This window comes from Antechinus flavipes, chromosome 3 (genome assembly GCF_016432865.1).
Source record: "Antechinus flavipes isolate AdamAnt ecotype Samford, QLD, Australia chromosome 3, AdamAnt_v2, whole genome shotgun sequence".
NCBI classification, from domain to species: Eukaryota; Metazoa; Chordata; class Mammalia; order Dasyuromorphia; family Dasyuridae; genus Antechinus; species Antechinus flavipes.
Window position 1 is genome coordinate 467,295,219 of NC_067400.1, and position 21,069 is coordinate 467,316,287.

A 21,069-nucleotide genomic window follows, 5' to 3' on the forward strand; every position below is an offset into this window, starting at 1 on the left:
CAGCTGAGAGTTCTCTGGCTTTTATAGAGCCTCTAATCAAGAGATGTCAAATGGGTACTACTGATAGTAATATCAGGTAGCCTGAATCAGATTAAAATATAATTAGGAAATATATAACAAATTTAATAAAAATTCAATAGAACATAGATAATAATGATGATATGTTGTTTTTAAAGTCAATATACAGCTTACAGGGACACTTATGTGTGGTTTTTAGCTTCTGTTTGAATTAGAGACCACTGCTTTAAACAAATTCCATCTCCCCACCAAATAACCTGGTCCTGCTTCCTAAAGCTTCAACCATCTGGGAGTACCACTAGGAAATCACTGACTAATTGAGTAGGTGGTGCATGGTTTGCAAACAGGCTTGCAAATAATGAAGCTCAAAATATTATAACACTAATAGCTGATATTTATATAAAACTTTAAGATTTGCTAAATACTTCATATACAGTATCTCAATTAAGTCTTGCAATAACCTTTTGAAGCAGGTTACATATAAATTACTATTCTCGTTTTATAGATTAAAGAACTGACCTCAGAACTAAGAAGACCTGGATGCATGTTCCTTCTGACATATACTGATTGTGTGATTCTGGGCAAGACAATTCATCTTTGAGTGTTATAGGTAGGTCTTCTTAAACTTCTTCCACTTGTGACCACTTTTTTGTCTAAGAAATTTTTAACATGACCCTGGGTAGAGAGGTATATAAAATAGGTATACAAATCAAACATTTATTTATAAAAAACTTTAAAATAATTCTTTAATTTGTATAATTTTACCATTTATTAAAGACAAAAGCATATTTTCAAACTAATGAAATGGATGTGTTTATTTAGTTTTACATAAAGAATTAAATTTAAGGTGGAATAGTTGATATTTCGTGACATAGAGCATAGAATCTTTTGCTGTTGCCAAATTTTTCACGACTATCACATTCAGTTATGCAACCCCATATGGGGTTAAAAAGCTTTCTTCTAGATAATTTTCTAAGACTATAAATGACAGAGAACGTGCCCAGCTACATTGGTAAAGAGAGTGTCCTCATTTGGGAGCTTCTTGTAATAACAAAATCTATTATCTACTAATATTTTATAGAGAAAATTGAGATTCAGAGTTGCCCATGGTTGCATAGTTAGTGGGTGTCAGAAACAGATTTCATAGGGTCGCACTTCTAAACCTATAAATGACCTCAAAGGTCATATAATCCATCTCCCTCTTTTTATAGACAAGGAAGCTGAGGCCCACCAAGGTCACACAGATATCAAACATCAGAATTAGGATCTGAACCCAGTTGTTCTTAACTTTAAGTAGAGCAGGAAGTCCATCAGTTGGAGAATGGATGAATAAGTTATGGTATATTCATGTTATAGAATATTATTGTTCTATAAGAAATGAACAGCAGGATAATTTCAGAGAGGCCTGGGGAGACTTAGATGTACTGATACTAAGTGAAGTGGATAGAACCAGAAGATCATTGTACACAGCAACGGCAAAATTATATGATGACCAATTCTGACGGACATGACTCTTTTCAACAATGAGATGATTTAGAACAGTTCCAATGATTTTGGGATTAAGAGCTCCTTCTGCACCCAGAGAGAGAACAATGGGGACTAAGTATGGATTACAACATAGTATTTTCACTCTTTTTATTATTGTTTGATTGCATTTTGTTTTCTTTCTCATTTTTTTCCTTTTGGTTCTTATTTTTCTTGTGCAACATGATAATTGTGGAAATATGTGTAAAAGAATTGCACATACTTAACATATATTGGATTACTTGCTATCTAGGGGAAGGGATAAGAGGAAGGATGGGAAAAATTTTGGAACACAAGGTTTTGCAAGAGTCAGTGTTAAAAATTATCTATGCATATGTTTTGAAAATAAAAAGATTTAATTAAAAAAAAAACTTTAACCATATCAGCTTATTCACTATAACAAGGAATCATGTATAATTTTAAGACTTAATAAAAACCATACACAGTTTTATTGTGATCTTGACTAGGCTTCTTTTTCATTTCTGTTCAATTCAATAAACATTTATTAGGTGCCTACTATGTGTCAGACACTGTAAAATCACTGGGGATATAAATGAAAAGAAAGACAGTTTCTGCCCTCAAAAAGGTTACAATCTTATGGGAGAGGACAACACACAAAAGGAAGACAAAAATTGTATTTGTTTATGTAAACCAGTGTTTTTGGGCATGATGTTCTGTGGAATCAAAACTACAAATGGAGATGAAAAATGGAGACTTAGCTGGAAAGTTCAGAAAGTTCTGAATCCTTCATAAAATAAGGATTTGAGAGTTTACTGTTTAATCTTCAATTCTTCCATGAGAAAGGTGGTGCAACTGAAGGTTGAGGTTTTTAGTATTGAAAACTGAGTCAATCAGGATGGTGGTGAGATTTTAACTTTTCCTCAGCCTGGGTGACAAGTTTTCCTAAGAATAGAGATTGGATCTCTGAAGTGCATATAACTTCAGATATGCTTTCCTGAGCAATTTTGTCCTTGCATTAGCTGTTGTCAGATCCTTTTATGCCTAGTGTCATAGTTGTTTTTGGCCAGTATTCTATCCTCTGGTTCAGGAGAAACATATCTTGTTTACTCCATCTGTGGGAAACTTGAATTCTCTGCTAGAATCTCACTAGTTTCTTTGTGATGATAGAGTTATTCAGAAAGGTGTCCTGATTAGGCTGAGTGAGATACTAAAGATAATCAAAATTTGTCATCTTGGTAGACAGGGAAAATATGGAAAGAAACTGTCATATTTGTCCAATGAAAATTTAGGATGATATAAGGATAGTTAATGGACTTGAGAATGAATACCAGGGGTTAAGAGTGGGGTGGAGGAGTTGGAAGAAGAGTTGTGATTACAAGGGATAGCTAGACTGTTTTTTCCAAGCTGGCAACAGGAGTCAGGAAATTAAGGTTGAAGCAGGGTACTATAGATAGGGGGAAAGCAGCACAAAAAAGGTCAGGGAACATTATTAAAGGGAAACAAAATTATCAGAGACTGAAAACTTGTCTCATAAAAAGTTTCTAGCTGAGATACCATCTTCTTATGGTTCTGACATTTAAACTACACTCTCATCTTCCTCTGTTGCAATAATATGCCAGGCTTAAGACAAGCTAGTATTTCAGGTTTCAGAATGAAACTAAATGAAACGTCTGTGCAACATTTCTTGTTTATCCATTGTTTCACAGAGTACCAATGACATCATGGGGTGATGTCTTAACTTAGGAGGAGGATTTAGGTGAAACACAGTTGCATAAATTTGTCAGCCTGGTCTCTTTTTCTGAGTCATTATAGTTCTGTGGCAAGACAAGTCAGGATGACTAGTGATGGCTGAAGGTTCAGTGGTAATAATTTATCAAGCTTTAAGGGCTCTACAGCATTTGCTTCAGCACCTTCATGCTTTTGCAACAAGTTTTTCTTATCTACCCATTCCTTGACAATCTTTGTGCACTTGGGGTAGATATCTCCCAAACTCACTGTTGAGTTTGAGAACTTTTGATAACTCTTAATCTGATTTAATCCATCTGCCTAGATAATGTGGTCATTATGCATGCTACAGCTTCTTAGAGCCACAGCTGAATATTGAGAGAGAAGTGAACAGTGAAAGTGAATAAATAGCCCTTAAAAGGGCTTGGCAAGCCCCCACACTTGCTAGTCATCCTTGAACACTCCATAGTAGTTAACAAAAAAGATTATTTAGTGATAGCAGTAAAAGAAATGACTTTCTAGTGTTGGTCATACTTCTGGTCTGTTGGTCAGAAATTTCAGGCACAGCACGTAGTTCCTTTTGCCTTGGTCCCTTTGTACTTTGGTGTCAGAAGTTTGAGTCTTTAACCTCCTATTCCATGAAAACTTTTTAAAGTTATTTAAAAAAATTTTTTTCAATAGTATTTTATTTTTCCAAATACATGTAAAGATAGTTTTCTTTTTTGTTGGAAATTTAGTAGAAATATGACTTTATTATATATAAATTGTTAATGTTTAGTTGTTGAAGGCATCTGATTCTTTATGACCCTATTTAGGGTTTTGTTGACAGAGATATTGCCATTTTCTTCTCCAGCTTCCTTTTTCCCCTCTATTTTATTTTAAAAATATTCAATAGTATTTTATTTTTCAAATTCAAGTCTCCATAGTCCTCTTCTTGCAGATGTCATTCCCCCCTCCCCTCCCCCAAGTCTGTGGGAATTGTCTTGAATCACTGTATTGTTGAGAAGAGTCAAGCCCATCACAGGTGATAATCACATAATCTTGTTACAGTGTACAATGTTCTCTTGGTTCTGCTCACTTCACTCAGCATCGGTTCATGTAAGTTTTTCCAGGATTTTCTGAAATCATCTTGTTCATCATTTGTTATAGAACAATAATATTCCATTACATTCATATACCATAATTTGTTCAGCCATTCCACAACTGATAGCATTCTCCTCATTTTTCATTTTCTTGCCACTACAAAAAGAGCTGCTATAAACATTTTTGCACATATGGGTATCCTTTCTTTTTTTATGATCTCTTTGTGATATAGACCTAGCAGTGGTATTGCTGGATCAAAGAATATGCATAGTTTTATAGCCTTTTGGGCATAGTTCCAATTTCTCTCCAGAGTGGCTGGCTCATTTCACAACTCCATTAGCAATGCATTAGTGTCCCAGTTTTCTCACATCTCCTCCAATATTTATTGTTATCTTTTCCTGTTATATTAACCAATCTAAAAGATATGAAGAGGTCAAAGTTGTTTTAATTTGCATTTCTCTAATCAATAGTGATTTAAAACATTTTTTCATATGATTGGAAATGGCTTTAATTTTGTCATTTTATAATTGTCTATTCAGATCCTTTGACCATATATCAATTGGGGAATGGCTTGTATTCTTATAAATTTGAGTCACTTCTCTATATATTTTAGAAATAAGGCCTTTATAAGAAGTTCTGGATGTAAATTTTCCTCCCCTCTCCCCCGTATCTTTCTGCTTCCCTTCTAATTTTGGCTGCATTTGTTTTGCTTGTACAAAACCTTGTTAATTTAATGTAATAAAAAACCTATCCAGGTTACATTTCATATTTTTTTCCCTAGTTCTTTGGCCCAAAATTCCTCTCTTTCCCACAGATCTGACAAGCAGACTATTTCTTGCACTATTAATTTGCTTATAGCATCACCCTTAATGTCTAAATTCTGAACCCATTTTGACCTTATCTTATTATAGGGTATTAAATGTTGGTCAATATTTAGTTTCTGCTATACTATTTTACAATGTTTCCAGCAATTTTTGTCAAATAAGAGAGTTCTTATCCCAGAAGCTGGAGACTTTGGGCTTATGAAACCCTAGATTACTATAATCATTCATGATTATGTCTTGTTTACCTAACCTATTTCAATGATCCACTACTCTGTTTCTTAGCCAGTACCAAATGGTCTTGATGATGGTGTTTTATAATGTAATTGTAGGTGTGGTACAGGAAGGCTAACATCTTTTGCATTTTTTCCATTAATTCCCTTGACATTTTTGACCTTTTCTTCTCTCAGATAAGTTTTTTTCTACTTCTATAAAGATTTCTGGCACTTTGATTGATATAGTACTGAATAAGTAGATTAATTTAGGCAATACTGTAATTTTTGTTATATTAGCTCAGTCTCATGAATAATTGATATTCTTCCAATTGTTTGTCTAATTTTATTTATGTGAAAAGTGTTTAGTAATTGTGTTTATATAGTTCCTGGCTTTGTCTTAGTAGGTAGATTCCCAAATGTTTTATTCTGTCTATAGTTATTTTAAATGGGATTTTTTTTTTCCTATCTCCTTTTTGATCACTTTTTCCCCTGTACTGTAGTAGGTCTTTTGTGGCTTTTCATGAGAAGTAATTTACCTCATTGTATCTCCCCTTTCTTTTTCTCTCAGTACAATCCTTTTCCCATCCCTTTAATTTTTTAAAAAAATATTTTCACATTAAAGTCAACTTATACCCAGATGCTCTGTCTATGTCTACTCCTTCTAACTACCCTGACAAAGATGCAGTTTTCAAGAGTTACAAGTATCATCTTCCCTGTAGGGCTGTAAACATTTTAACCTTTAAAAATAATAATATAATTAATAAAATTAATAAAAATAGTTTTTTCCTTCACTATTTTCCTTTTTATGCTTTTCTTGAGTCTTGATTTTGAAGATCTATTTTCTGTTCAGTTCTGGGTCTTTTCATAAAAATGATTGAAAATCTCCTATTTCATTGAATGCCCATCTTTTCTTGTGGGAGAAAATGCTCATTTTTGCTGGGTAATTGCTTCTTGATTATAACCCAGTTTTCTTTTAGAATATCATATTTCAGGATCTCTGGTCCTTTAATGTGGAAGCTATTAGGTCTTAAGTAATCCTGATTGTGGCTTCTTGATATTTGAATTGTTTCTTTTTGGCTGCTTGTAGTATTCCTTGATCTGATAATTCTGGAATTTTGCTATAATATTCCTTGGAGTTTTCATTTTGGGGTCTCTTTCAGGAGGTGATAGATGGATTCTTTCAAAAACTATTTTACTCTTTGGTTCTAATGTATCAGGGAAGTTTTCCTTGATGATTTCTTGAAATATGTTGTCCAGGTTCTTTTTTTTTTTAAATCATGGTTTTCAGGTGGTTCAATAATTTTTAGATTATCTCTTTTGGATCTATTTTTCAGGTTGGTTGTTTTTCCAATGTTATATTTTACGTTTTTTCTATTTTTTCATTTCTTTGGATTTTGTTTGATTATTGATGTCTCATTGAGTCATTCCTTCCATTTGTTCAATTCTAATTTTTGGTGAATTGTTTTCTGTGGTTATTCCCCTCTTTTAACCCCCTTTTAGATTTGGCAAATTGTACTTTTAAAGGAGTTGTTTTGTTCAGTGAATACACACTCCCATTTCACCAATCTATTTTTTAAAGAATTGTTTTCTTCAGTATATATTTTTCCATTTTTACCAAATTTATTTTTAAGGAGTTCTTTTCTTTAGCAAATATATATATTTTTCCATTTTACTAAATTTATTTTTAAGAGTTGTTTTCTTCAATTTCTTTGCTTCCTTTTCAAGCTATTGGCTTTCTTCCCCACCCCCACCCCTCAACCCCTTAAAAAAACAAACAAACCCATCTTCCTTTATAGCTCTCATTTCTCTATTTTTCTTTTATCTCTCTTTTAAGATCCTTTTTGAGCTCTTCCAAGAGTGTCTTTTGAGCTGAGATGAGTTTATATCCCCCTTTGAGGCTTCACATGTAGATATTTTGACATTGCTACCTCTTCTGGGTTTACGTTCTGATTTTGTTCTTTTTGCTTTTTTGCTCATTTTAAAATTTGAGCTTTCTTCTTAGGGCACAGGGGAGACTGTCCCAATTTTTTCTTCAGAGGGATGTAATGTTCTTCTCTAAAATATAATATTCTCTGGGAGCAGGTTTCTTGGGGGGGTTTCTGGAGGCAGCCTTCATTTCAGTTCACCCCAAATGCAGACAGGAGTTGAAGTCCAGATCCTTTATTTTTTCTTTCCTTCACTTGGGGATTGGCTAGCTTTCTGGAGGCCTTCTGGATCTTGGATCCCACAGGACAGCCTGCCAACACTTCTCTGTCTTCCTTCCTTTTGCCCAACTGCCATCTCTGACTTGTGAATCTCCTCAACTTAATCCTGACTTGTGAATCACCTGAAGTCCCCACCCAGCACAAAGGTGGAAGTTGAAATGAATTTGACTCCACCTTGGAGAGAGTGGGCTTATGGGCTTCTCCTTATACATGCTCTCTTAAAAGTGTGAACTCTAATAAGTACCAAGTACATAATGATTGTTTCTATCAATTCCAGTGACTTAGCACCTTGTTTCAAGTTCTGGCCCATAACAGAGAGACAGGAGTCTCTTCCTGTCTTTTCATTGCATTGAGATTGGTTGTGCTGCACAGGCTTTCCCACTATGCAGGTTGGTCTAGTCTAGTTCTACCTGTTTTGCTGGAGTTCAGGGGCTCACAATTTGCTTTTTGTGACTATATTGGAGATCTCACAGCAAACTGCTGATCCACTGACCCTCTGAACCAGGACAGAGTAGCCAATATTGCTATGCTTTGGCTAAGATCCTCTCATTTGATTCCCATGTCTAGCCTCCCCAATGGGCCTTCTTGTACTACAACTGCACTAGCTGCATTTCTCTATGCCCAGTTCTGATTGACCTTTCTGGCTGTCCTTCCAACATATCTTAAAAATGGAAAATTATTACAATCTGAATGTTTGTGAGTTCCAAAAATCTGTTCAGAGGCTTGATCTAGCATTGATTCTAAGGGAAGCTAAGGAGAGCTCAGATAATGTCCTGACTTCTCTCCACCATCTTTACCAATGATGTCTTGAAAATGGCTTCAATACATTTTAAGGAAATACTAGCCACATTCAGGAGTGTTAGAGCCTTAGGAAAAGAGCCCTGTGAGCTCCAGAAAGCTTTATGCAACAGTTTTGATGTAAACAATCTGGACACACTGTATGCCTGTTTAATTTATTTGGTTACTACCATTCCCTTCTATTGGTCCAAGATCTTGGGTTTCATCAATTTGGGACTTTCCCAGGACAAATATACCAGAATAAATGGCTATCCATCTTGAAAATGCATGATGAAGGGCTCTTTAATACCTGCTGATGAAGCTATATATTAATATAACTTCAGGGAAAAGTTTATTATTATGGTTTATAAAAAGGTGAACAAAATGTCCCTACTTTTTGACTCAAAGATCCTACAACTGGACATACATTCTAAGTAAGTTAATGATAGAATGAGACCATATACATTTAAATATTCATAATAGTACATTTTTTAAGAAGCAAAGAATTAGAAGCAAGGGAAATTGTTACTGACTGGGTAATGATTAAACAAATTGTAATGTATGATATAATGGAATATTACTATAAAATAAGAATATGAAGGATATACAGTAACATGAAAATACTTAATATATGAATTGATGCAAAGAAGTAAAGAAGGTAATACACATGTGACCTCAACAATGTAAATGGAAACAACAAAAGAAATTCTAAACTGAATTCTATTCAAGAACAATCAAGTTTGGCCTGGAGGAGGAGATTTTAAAAAGTATGTCTTCTTCCCTTCTTTGTAGAGGTTGGGAACTAAAGGTCCTGTAGAGCAAAGTTCCATAAATTTTGGATAGTGTAACTGAATGTGAGGATCATGAAAAATTTGGCAACATTAAAAGGTATTCAATATTCCACCAACATTTAATTCTTTATGTAAAAATGAAGAAACACATCCATCTCATTAATATGCAATTTTTCTTTCATCTTTAATAAATGGTAAAATTATACGTATACCAAAGAATACATTTCTTTAGATTTTTTTTTAAATCAAGAAATGTTTGAATTGTGTAATTATTTTATATATTTACACACCAGGATTTATGTAAAAATTTCTTAGCCCAAAAGATGTTGTGAGTGGAAAAAGTTTAAGAAGCCCTGCTATGGATCACTACATATACTAATATGCTTCCAGGTTAATTTTATTTTTTCTTTATTCCTGTATTTTTTAAATGAGGAAATGTGGTTATATGATTTGCCCAGGTTAACACAGAGAGTAAATGTCAAGTATCTGAATTTAAATTTGAACTCAGGTCCTCCAGGGCCTCCAAAATGCCACCTAGCTGCCCCTCTTTAAAAAAAAATTTGTTTTATTGCAAAGGATGACTTTTTTGAGGAGGGAAATGGGGAAAGATTTAAAAATAAGCTGATGTAATAGTAAAAGTTATAAGTAAGAATTCAAAAATTTAATGTATTTTAAATTTAAATTTATAAATATATATTTATATCATAATATATAATAATATTATGATTTGTAATAATAAAATATAAGTATAAAATAAATTTATAAAATAAACATTTAAAAAGACAATGTATATTGTGGATTGCAAGTAAGACTAGATAACAAAGTATAGGTAGATCTATCACTATTCTTAGAAAAATAATTTAAAATGTATGTTCTATTGATTAGAAGGAAGATTAAAATTTTGATTGCTAAGTCAGGGCATGTGTGACAGTCAAACAGGGCTGGGCAGAAAGGCAAGGGCTGGGAATTCGATTTGACCAAAAATGTCTAAAAATAAAGAGCTATGATGAGCCTGCTAGGTGACTGGTGCAATGCTAATCTTGGAGTTAGATAGACCATATTTGAAATATAGCCTTAGATGATTGCTTAGCCCTTTCTCAAGCCTCCATTAAGATACATTAAGATTTCTAGGGAGGAAAAGGACAGTTGCCAGACTGGTCAACTAAAGCTTTGAGAAGCAGATGTATGTCATTTTTGTGGGCTCCAAAAAGCCATTCAAACTAAAGTGTGCAGGAGGTGAGAGGGCTAATATTAATAAATCGAATAACATATCTATGAGGTACTTTTCAGTTTACAAAATAATGGTTGACAACAATCCCAGGAGAAAGATAGTACAAATATTATTTCCCTCATTTTACAAATGAGGAATTTCAATGTTAAGGAGAATCAATCACTTGTCAAGATCAGAGTTAAATGTCAGTCAGGATTTCTCATTTCAAATACATTGTGCTTTCTACCACACTGTGCTGCTGAAGGAGCACTATTAGAGGGTTTCAGGATGGCTTCATTATAGAACATAAACACTGAAAGGATCTAAGGGATCATTAAGTCACATGATTAAAAATTTGTTCTTCAAGGTCTCCAGAAATTAACTAGTTTTTGCTTGAAGACCTTTGTTAATGTGGAATCATCTTCTTGAGGCAACTTCTTTCATTTTGGAAAGCTCTCATTATTAATGACTTTACAAAAAAATCAAAACTGCCTCTTTGGAGTTTCTTGTCATTGCTTGTGATTCTGTTCTCTGGGTCTGTGCAGAACAAATATACCCTTCCACTTAAAATAACTCTTCCACAAAAATAACTCTTCCACTTAAAAATAATAGCTAGCACTACATTGCATTTTGAGCAACTAAGTAGCACTTATGGTAGAGTGCTGGGCATGGAGTAAGAATTCATTCTCCTGAGTCCAATCTGGCCTCAGACTTACTAGCTGTGTGATCCTGAACAAGTCACTTAACTATGTTTGCCTCAGTTTCCTCATCTGTAAAATGAGCTAGAGAAAGAAATGGGAAATCATTCCAGTATCTCTGCCAACAAAATGCCAGAGGGGATTTCAGAGAGTCAGACATGAGTGAAACACAACAAAAACATATCACTAATGTTTACAAAGTACAATACAAATATTATCTCATTTGATTCTTACAAGAATATTGTGAGATAGATACTATCATTAACCCCATTTTACAAATGAAGAAACTGAAGTCAAGAGAAGTAAAATAACTTGGCAAGGGTTATACAGGTAAGTAAATGTTTGAAAGACTAGATTTGAACTCAGAAATTCCCATCTCCAAGTTCCTTCACTATATCACTTAGCTTCCTCATGATAATTTCTTCAAATATTTGAAGACATCAACAATTGATGGTTCAGACCAGTTCCAATGGTTCTTGCGATGAAGAGAGCCATCTATACCCAAAGAAAGGACTGTGGAAACCGAGTATGGATCACAACATAATATTTTCACTCTTTTTGTTATTGTTTGCTTGCATTTTGTTTTCCTTCTCATTTTTTCCTTTTTTCATCTGATTTTTTTTTTTTTTTGTGCAGCACTATAATTGTAGAACTATGTACAGAAGAATTGCACATGTTTGATATATATTGGATTACTTGCCATCTGGAGGAGGATGTGGAGGGAAAGGCAGAGAAAATTTGGAAAACAAGGTTTTACAAGGGTCAATGCTGAAAAATTATCCATGCATGTGTTTTAAAAATGAAAAGATTTAATAAAATAAAAAATTGCAAACCCCTCTAAATATCTGTTCTCTCAATCTAGGTCAGGCCAGAAACACCCAATTTTTTTTCAACAATTTCTTAGATCGGCAAAGTCGCTTATTATTTTGGTCACCCATCTCTGGGTTTATTCTAATTCGGTTTTGTTTGTATATTTCCTCCTTTACCAAAGTTCTTCCCATCCTCATGTTCCTGGATTTCCTCTCATGTTCTTGTACTACAATATTATGTTATTTCTTCTGTTACTTTTCCATAAAACATACTCTTGCAAAGTCTCATACTGGTCGGGATTATCGCCTAATGGACTTTCAGTAATATCTATGAGTTCAAATTTACTTATTTTTATTAGTCTCTTCTAGTTCTCTCTGTTTGTTATCCATACTTTGTGCATTTGTCCTGGAATATTAGACTGAAGTAATGGACTTTTATTACTGACAGACTTCTTGGATACTGTATATTGTGAATTAATAGTGTAGTCTTCTATTATTATTGTTATGTTGTGCCTGAATCTATGATAAAAGACTTGACAAATCTATGTGAGTTTTCAGAGTTCCTCTCTGCCTTTTTAAGTTTAAACTTAGATTCCAGGTAAAATTATTTTGTTGTTGCTGTGTTGCTGTTGTTTTTATTAGTCATTATTAAGTACCCTGACCAAGAATCTATCATTCCTATTTTAACCAATGGTCTAGGAATTCAGATATTGTTCTTGGCTGTCATAGTTTTGGGTAGCTAGTCTCTTTCTATATCCATTTTTCCTCTTTTACTTTCACATGGCAATAGTGATGGAAATAACACCTGCAATTTTAATGTTTCCAGTTTTTTGCTAGGTCTTACTATTCTTAGCAATGTTTTCTAGATTCTTCCACTGGTATCATTTGTTCACATGAGCTACACAAAGAAGTTGGATGTAGTGGCCAGCATCTTAGAAACATTAGAATCAAAGATCTAAAACTGAAAGAATATTTAGAAGTCATCTAGATTAGCCCCTATATTAGTTGGGACAAATTTCAAGCGAGACTTTACATCACATTTCAGACACATAACAAATCTCTGTGTTGTTTATATCAGACCGACAAAACCTTGCCTTGCTCAAAAAAACACTGTTTATTGGCCACAGGAGTAACCTCACTATTGCTTCTCTGACCATTATTGGAAGACCTCCTCAATTTATGACATCTGTGGGTCCACATCATCATTTTTAAGGCACAAGAAGTTTCTTCTTTTTCACTTGGTCCAGCTTCCCCTTCTACAGGAAGAATACTTTACCTGTCATCTCTAACTGTTCAGTGCTCCTTCTTTCCTTCCTTCTCTGTCCTGTTTTTTCCACTTTATAATCCCTTGATATGAGTTAGGATTCCTATCTTCTCTCTTCATGTCCTTTTTTCTTGTTTGTTTGCTTCTAGAAGCATTCCTTCTATTCTTTCAAAGAATAAATTCATTCCTTCTGACATTCTGGGGTGTAGAGAAAAGACACTTGGTATGAGGTAGAGCTAAAATGGCAGAGAGTACACATGTTCTTTCTGATCTCTTCCCACAACCCTCAGACTAATTAGCAAACCCAGTCTCTAAATTAGTTCTGGATTGGCAGAGCCCACAGATATTGGGAGTGCAACAAATTATCAGCAGACAATAATTTTGAAGCTCTCCAGAAAAGGTCTGTTTCAATCAGGCACAGAGGGAGGCAGGCCAAGCACAAGCAGGTCAAGCATTGACACCAGTGCAGGGAGTGCATAGTCCTGGGGCAGTGTGAGCTTCGCGCTGCTGGAGAATCTATGGGAAGGAATCTACAGCAGTGTTGGCCACTCTGCTCTGGTTGTAAGTCAGTAGATTAGTAGAGAAGTTATAAAACATCCAACACAAACACAAAAGATCAATAGTGAATCCCAAAATGCCAGAATTTCATGAGACCTGGCCATGTCCATTCAGCATCAGAAGCCAAGTAAGCATAGCTGCTGCTACTTGTAGAGGAAGCTTGGACAATCACCCTTGCCCTAAATGCAGATCTCAACTTTTAAAAAAATGAGTAAAAAAGCAAAAAGAACCCTGACCATAGATAGTTTTTATGGTGAAAAAGAAAAACAGATTTCAAACCCTGAGGAGACTAAAAACAAATTGTCTCCAGACAAAGCCACAAAGGGTGATATAAATTGGTCCCAATCACACAAGGCTCTTCTAGAAGAAATTATAAAAATAAAAGGACAGATTAATAAAATTGAAAGTAAAAAAAAAAAAACTACTGAATTAAAATAAAAGTAAGAGTTGGTTTTATGAAAAAACCAACAAAATAGATAAACCTTTAGTTAATTTGATTAGAAAAAGGAAAGAGAAAATCAAATTGTTAGTCTCAAAAATGAAAAGAGATAACTTTCCAACAATGAAGAGGAAATTAGAGCAATAAATAGGAATTATTTTGTCCAAATTTATGCCAATAAATTTGATAACCTAAGTGAAATAGAAGAATGCCCAGATTAACAGAAGAGGAAATAAATAACTTAAAAAGTCCCATTTTAGAAAAAGAAATAGAACAAGCTATTAATCAACTCCCTAAGAAAAAAATCTCCAGAACCAGATGGATTTACATGTGAATTCTACCAAACATTTAAAGAACAATTAACTCCAATACTATATAAACTCTTTGAAAAAATAGGGAAAGAAGAACTCTTACAAAATTCCTTTTATGACACAGACATAGTACTGATACCTAAACCAGGTAGGATGAAAACAGAGAAAGAAAATAATAGAACAATTTCCCTAATGAATATTGATGCAAAAATCTTAAATAAAATGTTAGCAAAGAGATTACAGAAAGTCATCCCCAGGATAATACATTGTACCAGGAATGCAGGGCTGGTTCAATATTAGGGAAACTATTAACATGATTGACTATATCAATAACCAAAGTAACAAAAACCATATTATTATCTCAATAGATGCAGAAAAAGAATTTGATAAAATCCAACACCCATTCCTATTAAAACATGAGAGACTTTAGGAATAAATGGACTTTTCCTTAAAACAGTCAGTAGCATCTATTTAAAACCATTAGCAAGCATCATATGTAATGGCGATAAACTGAAACTATTCACAATAAAATCAGGAGTGAAACAAGGTTGCCCACTATCACCATTACTACTTAATATTGTATTAGAATTGCTAGCTTAGGCAATAAGAGAAGAAAAAGAGAGTAAAGGAATTAGAGTAGGTCATGAAGAAAGCAAATTATCACTCTTTGCAGATGATATGATGGTATACTTAGAGAGCCCTAGAGAATCAACTAAAAACTATTAGAAATAATCCACAACTTTAGCAAAGTTTCAGAATACAAAATAAATCCACATAAATCATCAGCATATACATCACTAATAAAGTCCAACAGCAAGGGACACAAAGAGAAATTCCATTTAAAATAACTATCAGTAGTATAAAATATTTGTGAATATATCTGCCAAGGTAAAGTCAGGAACTATATGAACAAAACTACAAAACACTTTCCACACAAATAAAATCAGATCTAACCAATTGGAAAAATATCAAATGTTCTTGGATAGGTTAAGCGAATATAATAAAGATCACAATACTACCTAAACAAGTCTATTTGTTTAGTGCTATACTAATCAAATTCCCAAGAAACTATTTTAAAGACCTAGAAAAAATAACAACACAATTCATATGGAAAAACAAAAGATCAAGAATTTCAAAGGAACTAATGAAAAAAAAAAATCAAATGAAGGTGGCCTCGCTGTACCAGGTCTAAAACTATATTATAAAGCAGTGGACATCAAAACCATTTGGTATTGGCTAAGAAATATAGTTGATCAGTGAAATAGATTAGATTCACTGGACAAAATAGTCAAGGACTATAGTAATCTAAGGTTTAACAAACCCAAAGACCCCAGCTTTTGGGATAAGAATTCACTATTTGACAAAAACTGCTGGGAAAATTGGCAAATAGTATGGCAGAAACTAGGCATTGACCACACTTAACACCATATACCAAGATAAAGTTGTAATGGATTCATGATCTAGACATAAAGAATGATATCATAAACAAATGAGAAGAACATAAGATAGTTTACCTCTCAGATCTATGGAGGAGGAAGAAATTTGTGACCAAGAAGAACTGGAGATCATTATTGATCACAAAAGAGATCATTTTGATTGTATTAAACTAAAAAGTCTTTGTACAAACAAAACTAATGCAGACAAAATTAGAAGGAAAGCAATAAACTGGGAAAACATTTTTAAATTCAAAGGTTTTAATAAAGGCTTCATTTCTAAAATATATAGAGAATTAACTATAATTTATAAGAATTCAAGCCATTCTCTAACTGATAAATGGTCAAAGAATATGAACAGAAAATTTTCAGATGAAGAAATTGAAACTATTCTTATGAAAAGGTGCTCTACATCACTATTGATCAAAGAAATGCAAATTAAGACAACTCTGAGATACCATCACACATCTCTCAGATTGGCTAAGATGATAGGAAATGATAATGACAATGTTGTAGAGGAAACCTGGGACACTAATACATTGTTGGTGGAACTGTGAAAGGATCTAACTATTCTGGAGAGCAATTTGGAACTATGCTCAAAAAATTATCAAACTGTGCATATCCTTTGATCCAGCAGTGTTTCTACTGGGCTTATATGCTAAAGAGATTTTAAAGGAGAGAAAGGGACCCACATGTGCAAAAATGGTTGTGGCAGCCCTTTTTGGAATGGCAAGAAACTGGAAACTGAATGGATGCCCATCAATTGTAGAATGACTGAATAAATTATGATATATGAATTTTATGGAATATTATTGTTCTGTAAGAAACAAGCAGCAGGACAATTTCAGAGATGCCTGGAGAGACTTAACATGAACTGATGCTAACTGAAATGAGCAGAACCTTGAGATCATTATACACAGCAACAAGAAGATTATACAATGATCAATTCTGATGGATGTGGCTCTCTTCAACAATGTGATGATTCAAACCAGTTCCAATTGTTCAGTGGTGAAGAGAGCCATCTATATCCAGAGAGAGAATTGTAAGAACTGAGTGTGGTTCACAACATAGTATTTTCACTCTTTTTGTTGTTGTTTGCTTGCATTTTATTTTGCTTCTCTCTCTCTATTTTTTTTTTTACTGGTTTGATTTGATTTTTCTTGTGCAGCATGATAATTGTATAAATATTTATGCATATATTAGATTTAACATACATTTCTACCATGTTTAACATATATTGGACTACTTGTCATCTTGGGCAGGACATAGGAGAAAGGGGTGGGAAATTGGAACACAAGGTTTTGCAAAGGCTAATGCTGAAGAATTGTCCAAACATAATGTTTTGAAAAATAAAAAGCTTTAATAAAAAAATACTTGGTATAGAAAAATAATAATTGCTAATATTTCTGAAGTGCTTTAAGGTTTGCAAAGCACTTCACAAATATTTCATTGAACCCTCACAACATTGAACCCTCTGTAGCAGCTGGTATTATTATCCATATCTTACAGCTGAGGAGACTAGGTTTGTACAACTATTAAAATGTCTGAGACTGTATTTGAACTCAGATCTTTCTAATACTAAATCTAGCATTCTATCCATTGTTCCACAGAACTGTAAATGTAAGTGTTATTTGGTACTAGCAGGAACTACTTTTTTTAACTACTGGTTTAAATTTTTTTTGAACTCCATATTCCTTCTCCTTCCCCTTTATTGAGAAGGCAAGCAATTTAATAAAGATTAAATATGTGCAGGCATGCAAAATATTTTATATTAACCATGTTGCAAAAGAAAGCACAGATACACTTCTCCCCTACAAAAGATTCAGGAAAAAAATAAAGGAAAAATAGTAAGGTTCAACTTGCATTAAAATTCTCAGCTCTTTCTCTGGAGGTGGAAAACATTTTTCATCATAATTCCTTCAGAGCTGTCTTGGATCATTTCATTGCTAAGTATATTTAAGTCCATCACAGTTCTTCATTGAAAAATATTGCTGTTATTATGTACAATGTCTTCTCCTGGTTCTGTTCACTTCACCATGTATCAATTCGTGTAAGTATTTCCAGGTTTTTTTTGAAATCATCTTGTTCCTCATGTCTTATAGCCCAGTAGTATTCCACATCATATACCACATATTTGTTCCACAATTTGATTGATGGTCACCCTCTCAATTTCTAATTATTTGCCAATACAAAAAAGAACTCTGACAAAAAAAAAACAAAAAACAAAAAAAAAAGTTTGGTAAATTCTTTACAAGTCAGTGAAAAATTCTTGCTCTCTATTGCTGCTTGAAGTGAGATTCATTGGCCTTTTGTTTTATATTTTGTATTTATTTTTAATAACTCTCTTGGCTAACTCTTGTAGTTAACTTCTATGCCAAACTTTCTATTTGCTTTACTTGTTCAGGGCATTGAGAACTCAGTTTCTGGGGCTCCTAAGTGAGGTTTTAGATATTTAAAGCTTCTCACTTTCTCTAGCAATATAACAATGCAGTCTGCTCAGATTCTTCTAACCAGTAGTTATCATTTTCTAGCCACACTCTAATTGAGACAAAAGAAAACTGAAGAACTTCCAGGAGAATATTGAGTCTCTAAGTAGATTTACTCTTCTCCCTAGATTTACTTCTTTAGCCATTAAACTCACTGTCCCTACATGGTGAAGGGTACAAGGTTTACCTTATCTAACAGAAAGAAAAAAAGATACATCAATATACAAGAAAACAAATTATAAGAGATATATATTCTTCAAGGCAGGGCTATCAGTACACTGTGAGGGTTGAACAGGAATTTTAATTGATCTTTTCTGTGATAGACAGACTGGAAAGACCTTCCCAACTTTAATATAAGTAAAGTCCTTAGAACAGTGCTTGACAGATAGAGGAGCCTAATAAATGTTTATTCCTTGAGTATATTAGCTAAATGGCAGGATACTAGACAAAAAATGCAAAACTTCAAATTATTGCTGTTCTTTCTCTCCCTCCCTGCCACCTTAAAACATATGAAATTCAGATTCTCCTCCCCTACCATATGGCCAATGGGAATTTACTGGATTATTCTCCTACTAATCTTTCATATTTTTAAATCTATAGAGATACTTGAAATTTAAGGATTAGCCAGGAAGACCACTTGAATTTGATTTGTTCTCGGGACAAAAGTCCAAGGAGATTCAATGGAAGTGATGTAGGAAGTCTATCTGCATAATGGTACAATCAGAATATTGATATCTGAAGGATACATGCACTTTCTTCTTGGGAATGAGAGGTATCACTTGAACTGTGTATATTTTCATTAGAACAGACAGTAAAATCAGAAAGAGGGATTTTATTTTATTTTATTTTTTATTATAGCTTTTTATTGACAGAACATATGCATAGGTAATTTTTCAACATTGACCCTTGCAAACACTTCTGTTCCAACTTTTCCCTTCCTTCCCTCTACCCCCTCCCCTAGATGGCAGGCAGTTTCATATATGTTAAACATGATGAAGTATATCTTAAATATAATGTACGTGTACATATTTATACAGTTCTCTTGTTGCACAAGAAAAATCAGATTTAAAAAGGTAAAAATAACCTGGGAAGAAAAATAAAAATGTAAGCCCACACTCGTTTCCCAGTATTCTTTCACTGGGTGTAGCTGGTTCTCTTCATTACTTAACAATGGGAACTGATTTGAATCATCTCATTGCTGAAGATAGCCACATCCATCAGAATTGATCATAATACAGTATTGTTGTTGAAGTGTATAATGATCTCTTGGTTCTGCTCATTTCACTTAGCATCAGTTCATGTAAGTCTCTGCCTCTCTGTATTCATCCTGCTGGTCATTTCTTATAGATCAATAATATTCCACCACATTCATATACCACAATTTACTCAGCCAATCTCCAATTGATGGGCATCCATTCAATTTCCAGTTTCTGGCTATTACAAAAAGGGCTTCCACAAACATTTTTGCATATACAGGTCCCTTTCCCTTCTTTAATATCTCTTTGGAATATAAACCCAGTAGTAACAATGCTGGATCAAAGAGTATGCACAGTTTAACAACTTTTTGAGCATAGTTCCAAATTGCTCTCCAGAATGATTGGATCCATTCACAACTCTACCAACAATGTATCAGTGTCCCAGTTTTCCCACATCCCCTCCAACATTCTTCATTATCTTTTCCTGTCATCTTAGTAATTCTGACAGATGTGTAATGGCATCTCAGAGTTTTCTTAATTTCATTTCTCTGATCAATAATGATTTGGAACACTTTTTCATATTTGATTTAATAAATTTCAATTTCATTATCTGAAAATTTTCTGTTCATATCCTTTGATCATTTATCAATTGGATAATGGTTTGATTTCATATAAATTAGAATCAATTCTCTATATATTTTGGAAATGAGGCCTTTATCAGAACCTCTAACTGTAAAAATGTTTTCCCTGTTTATTGCTTCCTTTCTAATCTTGTCTGTATTAGTTTTGCTTGTACAAAAGCTTTTTAACTTGATATAATCAAAATTTTCTATTCTGTGATCAATAATGATCTCTAATTCCCCCTTGGTCACAAATTCCATATCCCCTCCGACATTCATTCATCATTATCTTTTCCTGTCAAGATAATGTGTGTAGTGGTATCTCAGAGTTGTCTTAATTTGCATTTTTTTGATCAATAATGATTTGGAGCATCTTTTCATATGACTAGAAATAGTTTCAATTTCTTCATCCAAAAATTGTATCCTTTGACCATTTGTCAATTGGAAAATGGCTTGATTTCTTATAAATTAGAGTTAATTCTCTATATATTTTGGAAATGAGGCCTTTATCAGAACTTTTGACTGTAAAAAATATTTTCCCAGTTTATTGAGGGAAGCTTTTCTTGATGATTTTTTGAAGAAAGCTATCCAGGCTTTTTTTTTTTTTTTTTTTTTTTTGCTTATGGTCTTCATGTAGAACAATAATTTTTAAATTGTCTCTCCTGGACCTATTTTCCAGGTCAGCTGTTTTCCCAATGCAGCATTTTACATTCTCTTCCATTTTTTCATTCTTTTTAGTTTCTTTGACTGTTTCTTAATATCTCATAATGTTATTAGCTTCCATTTGCCCCATTTTAATTTTTAAAGTACGATTTTTTCAGTTAGCTTTTGTATCTCTTTTTCTATTTGATTAATTCTACTTTTCAAAGTATTGTTTTCTTCAGTAGATTTTTTTTTTTTTTTGCATTTGGCCAATTATGTTTTTT